Source organism: Grammomys surdaster, unplaced genomic scaffold (genome assembly GCF_004785775.1).
Source record: "Grammomys surdaster isolate TR1022 unplaced genomic scaffold, NIH_TR_1.0 138, whole genome shotgun sequence".
Taxonomy (NCBI): Eukaryota; Metazoa; Chordata; class Mammalia; order Rodentia; family Muridae; genus Grammomys; species Grammomys surdaster.
Genome location: NW_021604596.1, coordinates 3,012,363 through 3,018,362, shown reverse-complemented (window position 1 = coordinate 3,018,362; position 6,000 = coordinate 3,012,363). Strand labels below are relative to the sequence as shown.

Sequence of the window (6,000 nt, the reverse complement as noted above, 5' to 3'; positions counted from 1 at the left end):
CTCTCTCTCTCTCTCTCTCTCTCTCTCTCTCTCTCTCTCTCTCTCTCTCTCTCTCTCTCTCTGTGTGTGTGTGTGTGTGTGTCCATCAGTGTGCACATGTGTGGGAGATCCACCCCTACATCCAGTTTCCTCTCACTGGCCTCTTGGAAGGTTCTAGAGTTGGCCAATTGCGTTGGCCAATTGCCATAGGCTTCCATTGGTGGGGGTGGGACATAGCCTGTGAAGTCACTTTAGAATCATCTAGAACTCAATGTTTGTGATGTTTCTGATTCCTTGGTTAGGGGACCTTGAGACTGTGGTGACCAGGTGGCATCAGCTTCCTTCCATTTTACTGGGTATATCAGGTATGCACATGGTGATCTCCAAACTGAGGAAAAAGGTCTGTCAAAGAATGTAACCGTGCATATGTGCAGGGAATCCTTTTGGCAGAGCAAGTAAGGGCATGGGCTAGGGATGGCTGCTGGGGAAAGCCTGATGAAATGCCAACTTAGCCTCTTTCTTCCTCTCTGCAAGGGACTGGTGAACCCGTCAGATGCCGCCCCAAAGACAGCCAAGGGCAGGAAGGTGTGTGCAGTGTGCCCAGAGGGTGGTGGCGTTTTATAATCAGAACTTATTGGTTGGCAGTGGATTGTGTTACTCCCTTCCTGAGTAAACCAGGGCTCTGGAGGAGTACTTAAATTCTGGCTCTATTCCATGTTCAGTGAAGAGAACATCAGAGCCACCTCATGGTGAAAGAGGCATTTATCACCACGGAAACAGGTATCAGTAACCTAAGAACACAGGCCTTGGTAGAGTGGGGTCCTCCCAGGGTTGAAGGCTGCCTCTCTGTTCCTGATTGCCACCACATCCTGGTCCCTGCTGTTGTCACACAAGACACTGAGTAGCTTCTATAGTTCCTTCTTCTGTGTGCCTCAAGGGAAGGGTGATTCATTTCTGTGCAGAAGCTTGTCCAGCCATAGTGGCTCCTCATGCTTCTCAGATTCTAGAATTACAGATCAGTTCGCAAGGCTTGTTTTTGAAGAATGCTACCCGTTTCCAAAGTCCTGGTGATGTCTAGCTTTGGCCCCAAAGAACACCTGATTGAGTCTCTCAGACTTAGGGTCCCCAGTGTGCTCACAGAGTAGTGCCCATCATATCATGTGAACCATTTCTCCCTGTTTGGTCTTTTTCCTTTTACTATAATTATTTCAAGCCTCCCTTACCTTTGACCAGCCTCCTAATCAGCCAACTTTCCTAGTTTACTCCAAAAACAAACAAAAGCCCCAGAACATTTGTTTCTTCCAGTTCAGTCTTCCCCCTTCTATGTCCCATCCAGGTAGACAGAACCATCCGTCCTATGTCCTCTTCAGTTCAGACCTCCCACCCCCATGTTGCTTCCTGGCAGAACCACACTTCCTGTGTCTCCTCCAGTATGGACCCACCTCTCCTATGTCTTATCCAGTACTGACCCATCCTGCTCCCGTGTCTCCTCCTGTGTAGCCCCTCCCCTCCTGTGTCTCCCCCTGTGTAGCCCCACCCCTCCTGTGTCTCCTGTGTAGACCAGGCCCTCCTGTGTTCCCAGAGTGAACCCAGGTTCATGTTCCCCTTCATCAGCTTTCTCCCTGTGCTCTTTCCATTGCAAGTTTTCAATTCTGCTCCTCCTCATACCCATCTTTAGCAACAGGATTCATTCTGCTAGACCCTCAAACACTCTGACACTATCTGTTTACCCTCATCCTTAAAATAAAATCAGAAAACTCTTTCTGGTTATACAGTCTTCTAGGAGAAATTCAAGCCAGCTGTCTGCACTTTGCTTTTCAAAAGTATGCTATCTTTCTTTACAGTTTGGGGGAATATGGAGGTGTTCATGCCAACATGGAACTCAGCTGTGCCTTGAGTATGTTTAGCTTTTTTTTTTTTTCATGGCATAATTCTCAAAGAAGGAAACAGCATGTTCACTTACATTCTGAAGCATACTCTTACAAGTCAAGTAAGAAATCATTTGTGACATTGGCAGCTGCCTGCAGTTGTTGGTCACAACCATCTCATGCCCTGTTGAAATCCTCACAGCAGCCATGGTGCAGGGACTAATGGGTGCAGCTTGCATTGGTCTTGTCGTCTTAGCACGTGATGAGCATTCGCTTCCGGTTCTTTTCCTCTTCTCCGTCTCTACTGACACACAGCTTCCAGGCTGCAGGGGTGTAAGCAGGGTTCAGTCCCAGGTCCTCCTCTGTCTGCCTTGCTGTGGTGACCTCCCTAGTCCCACTGAAGATCTGCAGGCAGACTCAGCTCCAGACTCCCAGCTATCTTCTGGATATTTCCATGGTAGGACGGAGTTGACATCCTTACACATGGGCAGGTGTGAACAGAGAATTAATGTCTTCCTGGAATCTTGTCTCCCCAGTACCAGGCCTTCCTCTTGTCCTCATGATGTCTCTCGTGATGGTGTCACTAGACAGCTGGTGGCCCACCCAATGTCTCCAGACCTTGGATTCCTCTTCATTGTTGCTGCCAGGATTACTGGATTTCTGGCAAGCAGCTCTAGCCTCTTCATCATGTTGACTGCCCCGTCTAAGACTCCAACACCTACTAGACAATTCTGCTTTTGCTTCTCCCAGGACACACTGCTCCCTGTGCCTCCCTATGTATGCTGGGTTATTTTATTTTGCCAACTTGGCACAACTGAGGTCAGTCTGGGAAGAGAGAACCTTAATGGAGAAAATGTCTCCATCAGATTGGCCTGTAGGCAGATGGGGCATTGTCTTCATCAATGGTTGTTGTGGGAGGGTCCATCCCATTGTGGGTGATGGCACAGGTGGTCCTGAATTACAGTAAGAAAGCAAGACGAGCAAGCTGTAAGAACAATCCAGTAAGCTGCGTTCCTCTACAGTCTGTGCTTCAGTTTCTGCTTCTGACCCTGCCCTGGCTTCCACAGTGATGGCTAATGGTCAGGACATGGAAGTCATAAGCCCCATCTTCTCCAAGTTGCTTTGGTCATAGTGTTCATCACAGCAGCAGGCAGCAAACTAGGGCACTGTGACAAGCCATCAAGGACCTTTGCTGACCTTGGAATGAAACCCCTGCCTCACCAAGCCCCTGGGAAGAACTGACTCTGCAGCCCCAGCGCCCCACCCCCTTCTTACTCCAAGCTCCCTGTAGTTGCTTGGCCCCTCCTGGTTCAGGCTCCTTTTGCCCCTTCCCTGTGCTCTTCCCAGCTGTTGTCTTGGCTAGTTCCTTTACACACAGGGTTTCCCTTTCAGTTATGACTTCAGAGTTGTTCTCTATCTGCCCACACTACAGGTGCTAGGAGCCATCCATAACCTCTTAAAGTGACCAGAATTTGTAGTGTGTGTCCTGTGAACCCAGACCCAGCTGGTGCCATCCTTGGGGATCTCAACCTCAGGGAACTTCTCAGTATGTCTGAAAAGTGTCAAGAGCTGGTCCTAGAGGCTGGTGCCTTTGATTATTAGCTGCACATCTGTGGGAGGTTCTAGAAGCAGTTGAAGGAGCAGGATGGGAAGTCAGGCACTGCCTGTTAGCTAGCGTAGCTGCTCAGTGCAGGGCCTCATGTTGCTGTGGCCAGCCTGAGGGAACTCTGTGGGAGGGAACAGCTGTGGGGTTGGCCTAGACAGCCTTACAGTGAAGTGACCACAGTCAGGGTACTACTGGCTGCTTGTTCAGTAAGAGAATGGACTCCGGGTACTGTCCCTCTCTTAGTCACAGGCCATTGGGTACTGTTTACCCACTGGGTGACTGCTGGAGGATATTTTTCCTCTTCAGCTCATGGTGTTCTCTCAACTGTGGAGAAACCAAAGCCTATTGCAGAACGGTACAGTTCAGATCTAATTACTCCAGTCTGGGTTTCTCTGAGCCTTATTTTGCCCTCAAGCACACCCACTGAGAAAATCCCAGGTAGTAGACGAGGCTAAGGAAAGTTCAACCTGCTCTGCCTGAGCCAGGAGCAGATGTGTGACAGAAGTGTCTCAGCCAGCCAGTGCCACCCCTGATGCAGTGGGCAGGCAGAGCCTTCCCTGGATCGTGCACTTTCCCCCTTTACATCCTCTGGTTCTCATTGTTTAGATGATGGTGTCAGAGCCTGGGGAAGTAACCTGACAGCCGCACTTCTGAGCTGTGAACACGGCAGGGTATCAGAAAGTCGAAGTCTGTAATGTCTAGGCTTCCTGTGCTTTCTGCCAAGCAGCAGTTATAGGTAGATCCACTACAGAGTCTTCTAGTAACCGATGCCCTACGTAGTTAATCCACAAGAGAAGGGGCTTATTTTGACACACAGTTTGAAGGTTTCAGTTAGACCTCTCCTGGTGAGTATAGCACATCATGGTAGGAGCCCATGATAGTAACACTGGTTACCTCTTGATGGACACCAAAACAAGAGAGGAAGGGGCATGCCTGTTAGTGACCTAAGCTCTGCCTCTTAAAGGTGCCAGCACCTCTCACAGCACCCTAGGCTTATCACAGCTGGGCCACTGAGAGGAAGCTAGTGGTTGTTGTCAGTACCTACTATATATGGAGTTGTTGGAAAGTGAGGGGAGCAAACTTTATTACTTGGTTGGGGCTGATGTTATATAATCTCAGCATAGTAATGCTACCTCTCGCAGAACGAAGCTGCCTGATTGGATGAAGCACAATTCCAGTTTTCCTAACCTTACAATGAAAAAGAAAGGTATCAAGACCCAGCTCAGAACTTAGCCTCTTCTGCCTAACAGGGTCACTCAGGTGTGAATGTCCGCTTCCTTGTTAAGATGATATTAAGATAACAGAGGCCCAGACAATACAGAGTACATGGTCTCTGGCATAAAAGCCCTTGTCAGAGGAGCACTGGAGAATAGCTCCCACTAACCTCATTTTCCTTCCCTGGTTTTTGTTTGGCCATCGTCTTGGTTCTTATATCCCTGCCTAGTATCTAACTCTGACTCTTTCCCTATGTTTGGAGATAGCTCTGCTCGCTATGAGAGTTGGAAGGTGGACTGTGGGCATACTGAACCTGAGCTTGGGCTGGAGAGTGTGGAATTGGTCCTGGCAATCAGCATTATATCTGTTTCTAGTGCCACGTGGGAAAGACATAGTAACATTGTGGCCGATGGAGAAGACACTGACTGTGGGACCTGTGCTTTGGGAACTGGATCTGAGTGAGGGTTATGGCAGCACAGCATCCCTTACACTGCCTATTTTCTGAGCTGACCCTCATGTTTTGAGGAATCTGTGAGGTGTCAACAGTTCTGGGTGAAGTTCTTAATTTGAATCAGCCAAAGTATATTTCTGTTGCTTAAAACTAAGAAGCAGAGTTCTATAGAGAGGTTGTGCTATAGTTACTTATGGGTGTTATTTATTTTCAGCTACTTGATTATCTTCAGGAGTCTCAGAATTTAACGTAAGACAGAAGCCAGTTTAGGGGTGGTGAGACAATGGACTCATCCAATATCCCTTCACTGTGGATCTGACCAGATGAAGCAGTTTGGTCCCTAGAAGACAGAATCAGCCTCCCATTTGTAGCCTCAGCTCTGGAGGTGCCCAACACTAGCAGATAGTCAGGAGAGTTTAGATGAAGTTGTCTTGCTATGCCCTCTACTGTTTCTTTGCCCCTAACTTTACAAGTTGCAAATATAATATGCATACTGATTTTGCTTGAACTATGTGTGTGTGTGTTTGTGTGTGTTTGTGTGTGTGTGTGTGTATTGGTGTGTTGTGTATGTGGTGTATACATGCTACATGTGAGTGAACAGGTATACCTTCCCATGTGGGCAGGTTGGGTGACACTTCCTGGGGCGGCATGTGTTTATTTGACCTCAGATACCATTAAAAACCAACTTAGTGAACTAAGAAGTTCAGGGTCACTTACAGGAGCATCGGTGCTGGGAAGGAAGCTGCTTCCCGGAAACCCCACTCACTCGCCAGCGTGGGTGATGTCAGTAATCCACAGCCCTGGAGCATTCTGTGCAACTTGCAGGCCGAGCTTAGAGCCTTCTGGTCTGGGTCTCCTCAGAAGTCCTTACTGCTTATGCA

General features: G+C 48.5%; 1 protein-coding gene across 5 annotated transcripts in view; it reads left to right on the top strand.

The window, feature by feature from the left end:
- Smco4 (single-pass membrane protein with coiled-coil domains 4) overlaps positions 1-6,000 on the top strand; it is a 52,526-nt gene that overhangs the window by 45,444 nt on the left and 1,082 nt on the right. The window lies entirely within an intron of this gene.